The sequence below is a fragment of the Pleurodeles waltl genome, chromosome 11 (assembly GCF_031143425.1).
Source record: "Pleurodeles waltl isolate 20211129_DDA chromosome 11, aPleWal1.hap1.20221129, whole genome shotgun sequence".
Classification (NCBI taxonomy): Eukaryota; Metazoa; Chordata; class Amphibia; order Caudata; family Salamandridae; genus Pleurodeles; species Pleurodeles waltl.
In genome coordinates, this window is record NC_090450.1 from 388,236,318 (window position 1) to 388,254,699 (window position 18,382).

The following is an 18,382-nucleotide window of genomic DNA, read 5'->3' on the forward strand; positions in this document are numbered from 1 at the left end:
GACTCACCTCTTACCCACACCCTGTGCCTCTGTAGTTGGCCGATCACATTTGGGATGCTGCTATTCCTAGGGACAAAGGCATCATGCACCGACCCAGGATACTTAGCATTGACGTGGGAGATGTACTGGTCCGCCAACCACACCATCTGAACATTCATAGAGTGGAAACTCTTCTGATTTCTGAATACCTGTTCATTCTGACGGGGGATGCAATATGTGTTTCACCAATCGCCCCAATTATGTTGGGGATATGTCCCATTGCATAGAACTCGGCCTTCATTGTTGCCAAATCTTCACCCTGGGGGAAAACAATGTAGCTGCACATGTGTTTAATCAGGGCAGACAACACTCTTGAGAACATTGGCTGTGACATTCCTGCTGCCAAGCCCACTGTCACTTGGAAAGAACCAGTTGCCAGGAAATGGAGCACTGATAGAACTTGCATTAGAGGGGGGATCCCAGTGGGGTGACGGATAGCAGATATTAGGTCAGGCTCCAATTGAGCACACAGCTCAGTGATTGTGGGCCTGTCAAGTCTATAGGTGAGTATTATGTGCCTGTCCTCCAGTGTTGCCAAGTCCACCAGGGGTCTGTACACGGGGGCATGTCTCCATCTCCTATTCATCCGCAGCGGTAGGAATCTATGGGGCAAAAGAGTGAGGAGCCAGTCACAAACTGAACAATAGAGCTACAACAGAGCTTTGCATGCTGTTAACTTGTAATGGGTCAGTGTGATTTGTCCAGTATCTGATCATTTTTACCAATGACGCAGCAATTTTCCTGGGCCTGCCCCCCACCCCCTGAAATGGCGTCCGCCTGTCCTGTGTAGAGCGACAGGTGGAAGTGAGGTAATTCCACTGACGTTGTGCGCCGTTGCTGGATGCGGTCGGGAACCGCCGTGCAATTCCTCATTGATTAACATTGGGCCCTAAGGGTTACAGTGGCCAATGGTGATCTACGCCGGCGTGACCGCCATTTTCTATCTGACCCCTCACTTGCTACCTGATCTTCCACAGGAAAGGACCTACACTGCATATGCTGCTGTGTCCTGTGTCTGGAACCTACCACTGCCTGTGTGACTGGGGAAGGGGCCCCAGCCTTCACTTCGGAGGAGTTGGAGAGACTGGTGAATGGGGTCCTACCCCAGTACGGACTGCTGTATGGGCTTCCAGACCAGCAGGTGAGTACACTATGGGCCCAATGCATGTGGCAGGAATGCATGGAGTGGTGTGTGTGAAGGCCTCCTGTAAGGGAGGTGGGTGGATCTCCTCTGGGCAGTGTATTGGTTGTGTGGTGGGCCTTGTGTGTGTAAATGTTGATGTTAAGCGGTATGGTGGGCCATAAGTGTAACAGGCAGGACTGTTTGTCTAATTTTATTTTCCTGTGTGTATTGCCTCTGCAGGTCAGCACCCATCAAAAGAAGGGTATATGGCGTGCCATCACCAAGGAGGTGCGGACCATGGGGGTCTATGGCAGGCGGAGCACCCACTGTTGCAAACGGTGGGAGGACCTGCGATGCTGGATACCGAAGACGGCGGAGGCCCAGCTGGGGATGGCCTCCCAACGAGGAATGGATGCCTGTTGAACCCTGACCTCCCTGATGGCCTGCATACTGGCAGTGGCCTATCCAGAGCTGGATGGGTGCTTGAGGGCATCACAGCAGCCACAAGGGGGTGAGTACAGTGCCCATCATTACAACTTACGCATTGTAGGGTGGTATCCAGGTGGGGGATGTGTGTCAGTAAGTGCCCATAGGCCAGGCCTGATATTGCAACATAGGTCCCCTGGTGGCTAGGGTTCTGAAGGGATAATCCTGCTACCTAGCTTGTAGGCATCCACTACTGGTCAGGGCTGCGTGGGTCCCGGGTGTGCTGCATTTGGCGGTGTGTGCCCCTCCCCATGCCTTGGCCACTAACTATTTCTCTGGCAGTGCTATGGCATATTGCTTAGGCCTGTTCCCTGTGTGTGCCGGTGCTGTGTACGCCAACGGTAGCCACTGACCAAGTGTATCCTTTGTCTCTTCCCCCCGTTTTTGTTTTGTCATCCTGTCCTTATGTGCATTAGCATTATCTAGCAGAGGAGCAGAGGCACCGGCGACAGAGGGAGATGCATCCCACAGGACCCAGGAGGCAGAGTCCACTGACGCTGAGGGCACCAGTGGGACGGACGGAGAGTGGAGCACCATGGCGGAGACTGGAGGGGACAGTTCTTACACAGATACCTCCTCCGATGGAAGCTCCCTGGTGTGGCGGACACTTCTGTGACCACCCAACCTACAGGTACATCTGCCACCCCCGTACCAGCACCACCCTCCCAGCAGCCCCTCATCGAGTTGCCCATGCCCACTTACCCAGGTGGGTGGGCATCTCCTTCGCCCCAGGCACCTCAGGCCCTGCCCCAGTTAGCCCTGCTGCCCTGAGTGAGGAGGCTATTGACCTCCTGAGATCCATCTCTGTAGGGCAGTCAACCATTGTGAATGCCATCCAGGGGCTGGCAACCCAGATGCAACAGACTAATGAATTCCTGGAGGGCATTCACACTGGATTGGCGGCCCAACAGAGATCGATCCAGGCTCAGGCCTCCTCTCTGATGGCAGCCATTGTCCGTGTTTCTACCCACCCTCCTCCAATTTCCTCTTCCCAGTCTCATTCTCCTCAACCCCAACCCATCCCAAGCACCCAGCCAGACGAGCATGCACACAAGACAACACACAAGAGTCGTACAGGCAAACACAAGCACCACACTTCATCCCACAGGCACTCACACAAACATCATCCAGATGCAGACACACAAACATCCACTATTTCCACTGTCTCCCCCTCCTCCTCCACCTCCTTCCCATTTCCGTCTACACTCAAACCTGCATGCACTACATCATCGTCCACTACCAGCATCATCACCACACCAAGCAGAACACACACCTCACTTGCAGACACCTCCACAACAGCCATGCACACGTCCCCTGTGTCCTCTCCCACTATGTCTGCCCCCCCTTCCTAAGGTACACAAACGCAAGCACTCAGACACCCAACAGCCATCCACCTCACAACAGCATACAGGCCATGCACCTGCACCCAAAAGCAGCAGACAGACACCCCCAACAACCACTCCCTCTTCCTCTACTCCCATTCCTTCTTCCTCTTCCCACCCCAATGTCCCTAAAAAACTGTTCCTATCCACCGCTGACCTCTTCCCTACCCCTCCCCCTGTCCTGCACGTATGGGCAGGGTAGGAAGAACTCAGCCAAGCACCTCAGCCACACAGTCCACGGGCCCAGCTGTCACTACACCCACTCGTGGCGGAAAAGGATCCAGGCCACATGTCCTGAAAGTGAAGGAGCCTGCACCAGGAAGCCTCAAGGGAAAGGAGCCTGCCCCAGCTGCCAGGAAGACCAAGGAGCCTGCCCCAGCAGGCAAGAAAGGAAAGGAGCCTGCACCAGCTGCCAGAAAGACAAACAAGCCTGCACCACCACCACTGTGCAGCCGTCTGAGGTTGCAGGGGATGGGCAGGAGCCTCCCCCCCAAGCAGCAGCACCACCACCACCACTGAGCAGCCATCCGAGGTTGCAGGGGAAGTGCAGGAGCCTACCCCGAATCAGCAGCACCACCACCACCACTGAGCAGCCAGCACCGCCGGCGGATGGTATGTAATCCTGACTCCATCATCTGCTGTGCGGCTTGCCCCCTGCAAATCCAGTGGGTATGACACCCACCTGAGAGACTGTGACCTTTCACTCTCCAGGATCAAGAGCACAGGGCACAATGCCCCCTCCAGAACCAATGGGCAAAACACCCACATGCCTAACACTCCCCAGGATCAGGAGCACAGGGCATGATGCCCCCTCCAGAACCAGTGGGTAAGACACCCACATGCCCAACACTCCCCAAGATAAAGAGCACAGAGCACGATGCCCCCTCCAGAACCAGTGGGTAAGACACCCACATGCCCAACACTCCCCAGAATCAAGAGCACAGGGCACGATGCCCCTTCCAGAACCAGTGGATGAGACACCCACATGAGAGACTTGGACCTTGCACTCCCCCGGACCAAGCACAGGGCATGTTGCCCCCTCCAGAACCAATGGGTGAGACACCCACATGAGAGACTGTGACCTTGCACTCCACAGGACCAAGCATAGGGCATGTTGCCCCCTCCAGAACCAGTGGTCTTTTAACATCTCCCGGCTGAGGTGCCCCCCTGTGCCCCTGAGGTCCCTGCCTATTTACCAACGGATGCCCCTGCGGTGGTCTCTCCGTGTTGAAGCAGGTGACATTTGTGGCCTTGGACTATAGCCTGTGGCCATGTGGACTACAGAAATAGTGGACTGGGCTGTGTCCCTTTTCTGTACATATGTATATATCTGTTATCTTGCCTAACTTATTTTTCATGCTGCGTTGATCTCATTACATTCACTTTTGCAAAATCGTGTTGTCCTTGCATTATTCATCTGAGTTCCAGGGTAAAATTGTTTTTGTAATGCAGAAGATTGTGTGTATGGTGTTGGGGGGGTGTTGTGCTTGTGTGTGTCACTCTCCTTTTCCTCCCTCCCTCCCGTGTGTGCTAGGCGGCTATATTCCCCGTTGTCGTCTTTGCCAGCGTTGGTGTCCATGGTGGAGCAGAACGTAGAAGATCATGGGGAAGACATGCAGTTCTGGCACCATGGCGGCGTGGTTGTTCCCTGTGTCTCCAAAAGTGCGTCCTTTCCCTTCTGAGCTCAGTTTCTGCTAGGCTTTTGATGTTGTTGGTACTGCCCCAGAAAAGGGGGCGGTTTGCAGGTTCAAAATATGGTGGGTGGAACACTGACTTCCGCCTGGCTGTAGGCGGCTACCGCCGTGCTGGCTGTTGTTTGCGCCTGGCGGTCGCGTGGTACATTGGCTGTCTTTCGGAAATCTTTCCACCGTGGTCATAATTTGGAGGTAGTTACCGCCAGCCTGTTGGTGGTATTTCCGCCACTTTAACACCAACCACCAGGGTTGTAATGAGGGCCATTATCTATTTGCTAGTATTTTGTTCACGATTTTTACATGGATGTTTATTAAAAAAAAGTAGGTGATAGCTGTAGAATCTCAATTGGTCTTTCCTTTATTTAGGCTTTATGGAGATGCTAGCTTTGTTTGATATTGGACCCAGTGTGACTTAAGTTTCAGCCTTTTAAAAATCCTCTTTAAATGTTGCTCATCGTTGATGCAAGATGCACACTTTTGGTCTTAAAGAATTCACGGAGGAGGCTGTCTCCTCCTGAGACGTGCAAGTTGAGAGTTTGAAGATCACTGATGTTATCTCATCTATAGTAATTTCTTCCTCCAGGAGTGCCTTAACATATGGGGATAATTTCGACAGATTTAGGGTGGCTATAAAGCACTCTTCTCTTCTGATTATTATTGTTATTGTTATTGTCAGAGTGGTAGAGGCTTTTGCAGTTGGAACTAAAGTATTCTGTGATATGGTCTGGGTGAGTGAATACTCAGACATCCTGGCCATGTAGGGGATGTGCCTCTCTTTACTGCGACTGCACAACTAATAATCCACTGGATTTCCTGCCTCATTCGTAATGGTAGATTACAACTTAATTGTTATGCCTTTTGGGTAAGGAAAGAATTAAGGGAGATCTCGGCACACTCCAGTTTAAGCTCCGGGGGAGCAAGGGAGCAGACAGATTCACATTACATTGTCTCATCAATACCATCCAGCAAGTTCAAATTTGGCCTACTTAGATTTGGTAGTCTTTTTGAGTATGGCTGAATCATACATCAGAAAACTCCTATAGGTCATTTTCCCTGGGGGGATAACAAATGTGCTGAAGTAACTGTCCTTCATTTATACCTTTTGTAGGAAAGTGCCCCTTTTTGACATGATCACCCACACTTTTTGCCTGGTAATTGATGCAATTGTGAATGAAAGTGCACTGGGTTCCTGCTATCCAGGTCCCCAGTGCCAGATCTCGTTCCCTAAAACTGTACAATTGTTCCCCATTCGATAATTCCTTTGGCACGCCTGTAAGTTCCTAGTAATTGGTACCCCAGGTACTTAGGACAGGGGTACCAAAGAAGGTCCCCAAGGGCTGCAGCATGTATTGTGCCACCCTCAGGGAACCCTCATCTAGCTCATGCAGACTGCCATTGCAGGCTGCATGTCTTGGTGCAGCTAAAATACAAAACATGATATGGCGCACAGCCACTGTATGCAATATATGTATGTTACCCCTACAGCAGGCCTTACAGTACTAAGGCAGAGTGAATTATATTACATGTGTGGTCTTACCTGCAAGAGCAGATATGCCTCTGCTACGTCTTTGTCGATTCTTAGACATAGTAAGTGATCAGGGGAGCCATTTTAAATGCATGTGCTGGACACTGGTCAATATAGTTTCCCCAGCTACATGATGGCTTCACTGAACCTGGGGATGTTTGGTAACAAACATGTCATATTAATAAACCCTCACTGATTTCAGTGATGGGTTTATTAATGCATGCACCCAGAGGGCACCTTAGAGGTGCACCCCTGAAAACCTACCAGCTACTGGTGTAATGGCTGACTAGTTTTCGCCATCTTACCACCAACAGACATGTTTCTGACCTCCAGGGGTGAGAGCCTCTGCTCTTGAGTGGTGAAGAACAAAGCCTGCTCTGGCAGGGATGGTAACACACCCCTCCCAAAAGGATGACCTGCAAATCTGTATTGCAAGGCAGGGAGCTTCAAAGAAGCCCACTGCCCTTGGTATGCAGATCTGGCTTCCCTCAGCAGGAAGTTGCTGACCCCCCTGTCCCATGGCCATTTGGCACCTGGACAGGTGGTAAAATTAGTAGCCAGAAAGGCTTGTCCATCCCTCAGGTCAGTCCCTCCCCTAAGGAGAGCTGGCTGATGTGGACACAACATTTAAGAATCTGCCATTTTGGTGACAGCAGAATTAGGAATCTGGGAGAGGGTTATGTTCACTTCTCACAGGAACTGGTCATATAGGGTCTGTAGTGACCCCATGGGTAAGTATCAAATTTGCTACTACTCTACAATCTCCTAAACACCCTTATATTCAGTATTACTGAAGCCCCTGGCACCAGGAAAGCAGATCCTGCTGACCTGAAGAAAAAGGACACTCCAGAGACACAGAAGGCAAGAACTGAAGACCAGTGAGTGATTCAGCACCAGCCGTCAGCCTGCCTGCTGACTTTGACAGTTGCGAGAAAGACGCCTCGTCCTCCAAGCTACTAAAACTTTCAAAACCCCAGGAAGACTGCCAGCCTTCACCCCAGCACAAGGAACTCTCATGGTGTAGTGGAGCTCCTCCCCTGCATCCTTACAGGTACCCAAGAAACAACAAGGAGGACTCCGGACCACCAAAATCCATCACCAGACAACACCACTGCACCTGTGCCCCCTAGCCTGATTTGAAGTGGGCCAACGGTACCAGTGTGGTCCCCAGCCTCTCCAGAGACAATATCCATTGTGGGTTTCCCCACTGTGACTTTCACACCGACGCATGTAGCCTCTTTGTACAGGCCCCCCTCTACGACGACCACCTCTGGTGCTGTCACCTCGACGGTCCACTGCACCTCTGCACCCGGATGACCCAGACCGAGGAGAAGAGGACTACTGGTGTCTCTTAATCCCAGAGGCTCATGAGACCTAAGCCCGCTTGTTGGTTCAGCTGGACTGGTCTCCCAGTCCACTCCTGCAGCTGGTTTCTGTGGGACCCCTTCACTGCAATGATCACTGGTGGCAGAAACCCAATAGTCCAAAACCCTCTGCACCCAGACGCCCCGGATTGAAAAGAAGAGGACCACTGGTGTCCCTAAGGCTCCAAGCTTTGAAAGAACTGAGCCCCCCTGGTAGTTCACCCTAAATGGTTCCCCAGTCATCACCTGCAGCATCATTTTGCCTGGAGCGATCCCCGATGACCGAAACAGGGCACCCGACGTTCAACTGTCCCACTCCACCTGGCCACTTCAGTGCTGCCCGAGGTGACCTGTTGGTGTGGCCTAATCACTGCCCCAAACTCAGCCTAAGTCCGGAAAATTGGTCTTGTAAGTTGCTGTAGAGTATCAGCTTGCCGTTTTTGTTTTTCCTCTATATGATAATATTGCAGCTTCAGAAAATTGTAAAATTGTTGACTTTTTAAAACTGCAATAAGTTCTATTACAAAATGTACTTGCCTGATCGTATTGATTCCAGTGCCTAAACCTATATAAAGATACTTGTTCTTTTTGTAAATTGGTGTGGATCTCCTTCTTGAGATGTGTGTCTTATTTATTGACTGTGCTTATGGTAAATGTCTAACATTCCTCTCTGATAGGCCTAAGGCTGCTCAACCATACTACCCCCTAAAAGAACACTTTGATATTACTAGAGCAAGTCCCTGTCCACTAGTAAGGGAATCCGTGCACTCTCTGCACAGTATACCTCATTTTGGTGACCTATATAAAGAGCAAGCTTCCTACAACTTTCTACTCTCTGATGTGCTACTTAAAAATAGCTTTTTTCTGAGGTGCCCCATACTTGTTGGCTTCCCTATGCCATTGGGTTTATGGACAAGCTATGTGTCCTGAGTCCAGGCTGGGTTTATGAGTATGTGGTCAGAAATGCCAGTCTCCAAAATAGTTGAGTAAGACATGTGAGAGAAAACCATGTCTTGGGTCAGTAAATAATCAATACAGGAACGAAAGGTGCATTTCATGTCTCACAGATGTAGTAGATGACGTATCTAACAAGGAGTGATCGCTCATCATGTCTCTCAGTCTGGCTCTAGCATTTTGTTTATATCTGTATGGGGGTCTGGTCCTGTTTATAATGAGGTCCTGTTACTAAATTCCAGTCTACACCAATTGTTAGTCATGATCTACCAAACTCTTAAAGCAACCTGAAGGGTTTGGAGAAAGACTGCTTCCAGGCATTTGGGGCATATCCCATCTCTACTCCAGTTTGTTCAGTTTCTGAAAGGTGGAATGCCTCTCAGGATCTAATCATAATTTGAAAATGAGAATGGCCACTCTGCATTTTTGGACCTGAAATGAAATCAGCCGGTGTACACTGAGAAGTGACTGTATGGCTGCTACTGAGTAGGTGCTACTGACTTCACCTACTCAGTCGCAGTTCAGTTTCAGTGATTCTCATTCAGACAAGCATGTCTCTTGCAAAAAGTGACATCTGAACCTTTTGAGTTAAACTAGTAAAGTACCCCTTTTCTTTTACATAGTAGGTAATTCTTTTTACATTCAAAGATGTTATCATTAAGGATTTACAGATTGTGTTGGTTGCTTCCTGTCTGGGAGAATCAGATGGTCACACAACATGAACCAACACATAAATGGCAACATTTGCAGAGGTGTGTAAAGTAGTAGGAGACGTTTGGTAGGAGTATCAAAGTTGGCAGCCAAATGGTCTGAGGGGCAGTGAAACTCCACTGCGTCTAATGTAGAGTGGCATAGATAGTGGATGAAATTGTTGATGTCAGTGACTCAAAGTATGGCAACATACAGAACTGGATACCATACTCTATTGAAAGTTTAATGCAGGATGTAGAGTGTGTGTGATAAAACAGTGGGATGGGGGACTTACTGGTCTAGTGCAAGGACCAAACTGTGAGACCTCTAAAACAGCTATTGTGCTCCAGAAAGTATACCCCCATGACACAGGTCAACTCCAAGAGGGGCTAACAGACAATTGGGCTTATTTACAAGCTTCTCACCACGGGGTGTGCCACTTTTTGTGATGCACTGGTGGCGCAGGCTGCTGAACCATATTTACAAGGCCACACAAAGCCACTTTGCGTGGCTTTTCATGGCCTTATAGACATGGAGGCAGGCAATGCAGTGCAAGGGGCTGCATTGCCTTACTCTGCGTCAAAGAGGTGTACCTAGGGTTTTGCAATGAGTGTTCCCATGCAGCATCCATGGATTTTGACGCATTCCCAGATTTTCAAGGGTTTGTAAACCTGGGAATGTGTCAAAAGCCTATGCTTCCCCAGGGGAAGGCATAACAAAGAGAAATATCTTTATTTCTCCATGTTTTTCCACTTTCTATGTGTGTTGCATTCTGCAGCACACACAGAAGGAGGAAAACATCCCCATTGATTGTTTTTGTGCATGACAGTGTTCCTTCCTGCACAAAAAAAATAATTCCTAGAACGCCAACACTCTTGCACCATGGTGCAAGGGTGCCTGCATTGGTGCATGGCAGATAATTGTGCACCAGCACAATGGAAGAAGACTGGAATGCGGTGTATCTCATAGATATGGTGCATTCCTGCCCTTTTCTTTTGACACAGGGCAACACAGCAAGAAGCCTTGCAGTGCTGCCCTGTCCCAAGACATTGTAAATGAGGCCCATTGTATATATAAAGTTGGTGGTTGAAGGAGGAGAACTTGCAATGTGACGGGATGCTGCAGTTGTGATGGGTGGGGATAGCTGCATTTATGTACCTGATTAATATATGAAGCAGGTCAAGATAAATATGAGTACTCAGCACTCAGCATATGAAGTACGGTCATCACTGTACAGGTGCTATGAGAGCATACCTTTTTGTATCTAGATGTGGGCAAAGGGGAGATCATCAAGTCTTGTGGAGCTGGTAACTCAAAAAAAAGAAGCAAGTTCCAGTGGAAGAATAAACATGTTTATCTGGTCATAGTCTGTAGATCAACATTGTGAGGTCCTCCTACATCATATGAGGCATACGGTGTAACCACTTGACTGCAGTAACATCATTGCTACAATAATATGACAGCATTATAGAGAATTGGCTAAAGACTCACATGATGGAGACAAATACAGAGCATGACAAATGACAACAGAGATACAATGGGTGGATGAGTATTTTCTTCCGACATTGTGTGCCTCCTTTCAATTGGAACTCAGACCTTTCTTTATCTTTATCACTTGTACATCTATCACTGACATGTTTGAGACAAACGCTATCAGATTTTCTGTGGGATGCTCATACAGCAGTGGTGTGTTTCTTATACTCACTAGGTGTTTTTTGGTGTGGGTTACAATCCTGATTTGGTCTGTCATATGAGCAGGGCCTGATCCGTCATGGGACTCTAGGAAGCCCTCAGATTTGTCTGGTTCAGTGTATTTAGATGCTTTCCCATATGTGCCTATCACGGTTTTGAGGCAAAAGCAAGAAATTGCTTTCTATTAGTATTCATGTCTGAGGAGTAGCTGTCCAACACGAAAGGTCCCTTTTCCTTCCTTGTTGACTGTAATATTGCTCTGGCATGTTATTAGTGGAGGTAATAGGCAGTTATGGGACATGGGTGGGCAGCTGAGGATTGCAGTGAAGTCTAATGGAATGACCCTTCTGAAACTCCAATTGTTCTGCAAAGCACATGCCGAGTTGATGGAGTATGAAGTTGACCAAGAAACCGATTGTCATATTTTTCGACCATCTCAGGTACTTCATAAAAGCATTCATTGTTGCACTTGAAATGGTCTTTCAAATTTCTTATCCTGTGCCTTGGGAACAGACAACCAGACATACTGGCACCAGGCCAGGCATTTATCTAGTCAGACTTCCACTGCTTCCATTTTTCACTGAGTTGAGGTGGGTGTGGTAGACCTTGATGTCAGTGCAGGTTGACTTTATCTATGCAGAAACCTCAATCCTCTTGGAGTCCAGATGTCTCTAGATGTCTTAAGGTGGAGCCACTTACCAAGAGTTCCTTCATAACGTATCGGGTGTCACTTCAGGAATTTTTACAGAGTCCCTAAGTGCCATGTGCCTATCCCTGACCAGTCATTCTGTAAAGGGTAGCTCTTAAGCTGAACATGATTGTAGGAGGCTGGACTGGCTTGTTGTGGGTACCAAGAGGTACTTACACCTTGCACCAGGCCGAGGTATCGCTTATTAGTGTAGAGGGGTGTCTAGCAGCTTAGGCTGATAGAAAAGGTAGCTTAGCAGAGCAGCTTAGGCTGAACTAGGAGACGAGTGAAGCTCCTACAGTACCACTAGTGTCATATGCACAATATCATAAGAAAACACAATACACAGATATACTAAAAATAAAGGTACTTTATTTTTATGACAATATGCCAAAGTATCTCAGTGAGTACCCTCAGTATGAGGATAGCAAATATACACAAGATATATGTACACAATACCAAAATATGCAGTAATAGCAATAGAAAACAGTGCAAACATTGTATAGTCACAATAGAATGCAATGGGGGCACATAGGGATCGGGGCAACACAAACCATATACTCTAGAAGTGGAATGCGAACCACGAATGGACCCCAAACCTATGTGACCTTGTAGAGGGTCGCTGGGACTGTAAGAAAACAGTGAGGGTTAGAAAAATAGCCCACCCCAAGACCCTGAAAAGTGGGTGCAAAGTGTACCTACGTTCCCCAAAGATCACAGAAGTAGTGATAGGGGAATTCTGCAAGGAAGACCAACACCAGCAATGCAACAACGATGGATTTCCTGATGAGAGTACCTGTGGAACAAGGGGACCAAGTCCAAGAGTCACGATCAAGTCGGGAGTGGGCAGATGCCCAGGAAATGCCAGCTGTGGGTGCAAAGAAGCTGCCACCGGATGGTAGAAGCTGTGGATTCTGCAAGAATGACAAGGGCTAGAAACTTCCCCTTTGGAGGATCGATGTCCCACGTCGTGAAGAGTCGTGCAGAGGTGTTTCCGTGCAGAAAGACCGCAAACAAGCCTTGCTAGCTGCAAGGGTCGCGGTTAGGGTTTTTGGATGCTGCTGTGGCCCAGGAGGGACCAGGATGTCACCAATTACGTGAGGAGACAGAAGGGGCGTCTAGCAAGACAAAGAGCCCACTCAGAAGCAAGCAGCACCCGCAGAAGTGCTGGAACAGGCACTACGAAGTGGAGTGAACCAGAGCTCACCCGAAGTCACGAAAGAGGGTCCTACGACGCCGGAGGACAACTCAGGAGGTCGTGCACTGCAGGTTAGAGTGCCGGGGACCCAGGCTTGGCTGTGCACAAAGGAAATCCTGGAAGAGTGCACAGGAGCCGGAGTAGCTGAAAAACACGCGGTTCCCAGCAATGCAGTCTAGCGTGGGGAGGCAAGGACTTACCTATACCAAACTTGGACTGAAGTGTCACTGGACTGTGGGAGTCACTTGGACAGAGTTGCTGAGTTCAAGGGACCTCGCTCGTCGTGCTGAGAGGAGACTCAGAGGACCAGTGATGCAGTTCTTTGGTGCCTGCGGTTGCAGGGGGAAGATTCCGTCGACCCACTGGAGATTTCTTTGGAGCTTCTAGTGCAGAGAGGAGGCAGACTACCCCCACAGCATGCACCACCAGGAAAACAGTCGAGAAGGCGGCAGGATCAGCGTTACAAGGTCGCAGTAGTCATCTTTGCTACTTTGTTGCAGTTTTGCAGGCTTCCAGCGCGGTCAGCAGTCGATTCCTTGGCAGAAGGTGAAGAGAGAGATGCAGAGGAACTCTGATGAGCTCTTGCATTCGTTATCTAAAGAATTCCCCAAAGCAGAGACCCTAAATAGCCAGAAAAGGAGGTTTGGCTACTTAGGAGAGAGGATAGGCTAGCAACACCTGAAGGAGCCTATCAGAAGGAGTCTCTGACGTCACCTGCTGGCACTAGCACTCAGAGCAGTCCAGTGTGCCAGCAGCACCTCTGTTTCCAAGATGGCAGAGGTCTGGAGCACACTGGAGGAGCTCTGGGCACCTCCCAGGGGAGGTGCAGGTCAGGGGAGTGGTCACTCCCCTTTCCTTTGTCCAGTTTCGCGCCAGAGCAGGGCTGAGGGATCCCTCAACCGGTGCAGACTGGCTTATGCAGAGATGGGCACCATCTGTGCCCATCAAAGCATTTCCAGAGGCTGGGGGAGGCTACTCCTCCCCAGCCCTAACACCTTTTTCCAAAGGGAGAGGGTGTAACACCCTCTCTCTGAGGAAGTCCTTTTTTCTGCCTTCCTGAGGCAAGCCTGGCTGGACCCCAGGAGGGCAGAAACCTGTCTGAGGGGTTGGCAGCAGCAGGAGCTGCAGTGAAACCCCGGGAAAGGTAGTTTGGCAGTACCCGGGTCTGAGCTAGAGACTCGGGGGATCATGGAATTGTCTCCCCAATGCCAGAATGGCATTGGGGTGACAATTCCATGATCTTAGACATGTTACATGGCCATGTTCGGAGTTACCATTGTGACGCTATACATATGTCGTTACATATGTATAGTGCACGCGTGTAATGGTGTCCCCGCACTCACAAAGTCCGGGGAATTTGCCCTGAACAATGTGGGAGCACCTTGGCTAGTGCCAGGGTGCCCACACACTAAGTAACTTAGCACCCAACCTTTACCAGGTAAAGGTTAGACATATAGGTGACTTATAAGTTACTTAAGTGCAGTGGTAAATGGCTGTGAAATAACGTGGACGTTATTTCACTCAGGCTGCAAAGGCAGGCCTGTGTAAGAATTGCCAGATCTCCCTATGGGTGGCACAATAAATGCTGCAGCCCATAGGGATCTCCTGGAACCCCAATACCCTGGGTACCTCAGTACCATATACTAGGGAATTATAAGGGTGTTCCAGTATGCCAATGTAAATTGGTGAAATTGGTCACTAGCCTGTTAGTGACAATTTGGAAAGAAATGAGAGAGCATAACCACTGAGGTTCTGGATAGCAGAGCCTCAGTGAGACAGTTTGTCATAACACAGGTAACACATACAGGACACACTTATGAGCGCTGGGGCCCTGGCTGGCAGGGTCCCAGTGACACATACAATTAAAACAACATATATACAGTGAAATATGGGGGTAACATGCCAGGCAAGATGGTACTTTACTACAATGATGAAAACATGGGTGCTGTAATACTCAACTATAATCTGTTGGGCAAGATAAGCAAGGACGCTACCAATGAATGTAATGTCTGCAGCTACCAAAACCAGTTGGCTCAAGCAAAAGGTGACATGGCTGAAGGAGGGTTGGGTGGCATAATGTAGAGAAATCAGACCAAAGGGTGTGAATCAAGCATCATAGGAACTGGAGTACATATGAAAGAACATGGGTATCACTCAGGTTGGAAATGGAATTGGTATTATGGTGTACATAGGGAGGCACTCACCGTTTCTCACCAGATGAGCCAGCTGCAAGTCCCACAGCATCACAGTACCAGGTAGCGATTGTCGCTGGTGGCTGCCTTCAGCTACTCAGCCACAAGTCTCCCGCATGGGGTGCAGCATCATGGCTGTTCCCTCCATTCTTTGAAGGTTTATATGGGCCACACACCTATCAGGGCAGTGTCAGCACTGCTGTTCCACTCGCCGTAAAAGGTAACTGCAAGCGACAGGCACAGGCAGCCTCACAAGCTGTCTCCGGCAGACATGTTCCTCTCAGTTGTAATCATCAAGAGCGAAAGCACAGCAGCAAGCCTGACTTGCACTTCAGTGATAAAGGAGGACCCCTCTTCACTGAGAACATTGCCCATGTAGCAGCGGCCACCGCCGCAAATCTGAAGGGAAGGGGTGGAGTGGGGGACAGAGATGGAGGGAGAAAATAAAAAATAAATAATAATACACTTACCTTGCCAATGTCTCTCGTCGTCTCCTGCTGCCTCGCTCTTGTTACCTGGATGTGGTTTGGGACACCAGCACAGGCTCTCTAGCAATCCTGGCACTGCTTTAATGCTAAACCTAGCATGAAAGCAGAGCCAGGATTGGTAGGAGCTGCTCAGACTGCCACTCAAACACAGCCCTGGGTTGTGTACAGTTTATCCAGCCCGGCTGTTGAACACAGCGGGGCTGGAGAAACCTAAGCATGCATGTGTGTTTGGCCGGCCTAAGACGGCCGGCCAAATGCACATGCGCACTTAGGTGCACTCTCTCCTCCCCCCTGCCCACCCCCCATGTCCCAGCCCCGCCCCTCCTTGCATTGATGGCTGAGCCGGCAGCAGAAAAATAAAACGACTAAGGGTTTATTGTTCTGCTGCTGGCTCAGCCAGGGGGACGACGCTCCTTCGCCATAGCGAAGGAGCTGCCCATGCCATTTTGTGGAGAAAAGTGAGGGGGCATCCATCTTGTTGAAAACCAAGCCAAGCTTTCACTTTCGTCCATGGAAAACGTCTTCCTTCCCCTTTCTTCCTTTGAATAGCCAGTTGGGAAGCCCCACTCGTGTGGCTGTTTTGTGGCACTGGATTATCTGAGTGGCAGTTTCCTTATAACAAGTTGTTTTTTTTAACACTTTTATTTATTGGTGTTTCAAATGATACATATTATTATTCACAATGCCATAACAGAGTATGTGGCCATACTGCACACCATTCCATGCTTTCATTGAGTGACTGTTTCATACATTATATTATCACCAACTCAGAATGATCTTTTGTTTTACAATTCAATAGTTAAACACAGTCCATTGTACTGGTTTCTTAGAAGCCACAAAATCAGGGTGGAATGCTTGTGAGGCGGGGCCTCCACCAATTACAATTTTTTGAACATATATAACGGTACTCCCCTAGTACAACAAGTAACAATCTCACCATATAACTTGCTCAGAAAAGCCAAGTTTGGCTGCATGAGGTGTGGGTGAGAGCACTGAGCTGCCGTGTTGCGCATTCTTCAGCGTAGCCCCCCACCTGTCTGTTTCGTGGGATGCACTGAGGTGGGAAGGGGGGACAAAGGAGGTGTACGGGGGTGTCATTCAGGAGGTCCATACCAAGTGTGCGAAGCTACAGGGGGAATTGACAGTGCATGTTTGTCACTTCTCTAACTGTCATGGAGCACAAGGCTGTTAGATCTCTGCTCTATGGCCACGTCTAAGGTTCCCCAGGAGTCCACCACTTATGCCCACAGGAGTGCTATCGGTCTACACCTCAATCCTCTCATCTCTTCCCTCTGTAATGTCTGTTCCTCTGCCTTCGCCCAGCGTGTGACATCCACCCCCCATGTGTCCAGTCTGGGCCCATTTTTATTTTTCCATGCCATTGCCACTCTTCTGCATGCTAACCCCAATGCCAGGTCGGCTAACCTGTTCCCCACCTTTTTGGGAGGGGCCTATCCAAAAGCCTCAATAAACACATGGCCAGTCTGTTATCCAGTTACCTGTCTAACGTATTGTTGAGCCATGCAAGGACTTCCCCCCAGTAGTGTCTCAATGTCAGGCATTCCCAGGTCATGTGACAAAAGTCGGCATCAATTAACTGGCATTGAGGGCATGCCCCTGACATTGTTCCATATATCCGGTTAATTCTGTGTGGAGTGAGGTAGGTCCTTTGGACGTAGTTATATTGAATGTACTTCAGGCGCGTGTTTCGTGAGACCTTGTGAGCATATGCTAGGATCCAGGCCCATTCGGCGTCTGTCATGTTTCTGCCTATGTCTGTGTCCCACTTGTGTCGCAGTCCCTCTAGTGAGTGGTCAGTCATCCCATTTAGTGAACTGTAAATCAAGGTGACCAGGTCAGATCCCCCTCCAATAGCCAACAAGGTCTGGAGGACTGCAGCCGTGGGAGGCTTGTCGTTTCTATCTCCCCCATACCTTTCAGGGCTCGTGTAATGGCCTTGTATGTTAAATATTGCGTCAAGTCCCCAAACGGAATCAGCCTCCCTCCTTGATAGCAGTCCCCCACCGTCATTATCCCCACGTCTGTCCAAGGTTTTAACTATCCAGGGGTAAAGGAGGAACAGGATTTGCCATGCAGCAGTCCAATTAATGGAAGGGCCGGAGCTAAGGGGGCAGTTGTGTGTGTCCTCTTAAGGGCCTATGCCAGGCAGCCAAGGCTGCGCACACTAGTGTGGTGGGTCTGGGGGGAAGCTGCCGTCTGCGGTGTAGTCAGGCCAAGAATCCTTTCCCTGTGAAGTCTCTCCATCCAGAGAAATCGCCAATAAATCCAGCCCATTGAGCCAGCACACCGGCTATGGAGGTTGGGCTGCCAGATAATACAGCTTGAAGTCAGGTACTCCGAGTCCCCGCTCTGCAGGGGACAGGCGGAGTGTCGTCAGTGCCACCCACTGGCACCCCTTGCCCCACACCAACTCCCGTATGAGTGTGTCCAGGGTTTGAAACCATGATGCTGGGATGGTCAGCGGGAAGTTAGCAAAGTAGTAAAAGAGTCTGGGCAGCATCACCATCTTGAAAACTGTGATTCGTGCCATAATGCGAAGCCTTAACGAGCGCCAGAATGTCACTGCAGCCCTCAATGCTCAGGATGATCCACCCAGATTGTCTTCTCTGAGATCTCTCAGGTCATGATAGATCTGGATTCCCAGATATCGAAATGTTCGGAGGAGAAAGTACATCCTCCAGGCAGGAGAGTGGGCGTGGCATCCCTTCGATCATTGGAAAAACACACGTCTTCCACCTGTTGAGCTGTAGGCCTGATTGTCTACCGAATACCTCCAACATCTGGAGGTCCTGGGGCAACACAGCATTCCCATTCCATAAATAAATGAGGAGATCATCTGCATAAAG

The 18,382-nt window shown here is 49.4% G+C and overlaps 1 protein-coding gene across 5 annotated transcripts in view; it reads left to right on the forward strand.

Annotated features, from left to right (window-relative positions):
- The window catches only part of ARHGEF4 (Rho guanine nucleotide exchange factor 4), a 1,288,638-nt gene that overhangs the window by 237,788 nt on the left and 1,032,468 nt on the right, over nucleotides 1-18,382 (forward strand). The window lies entirely within an intron of this gene.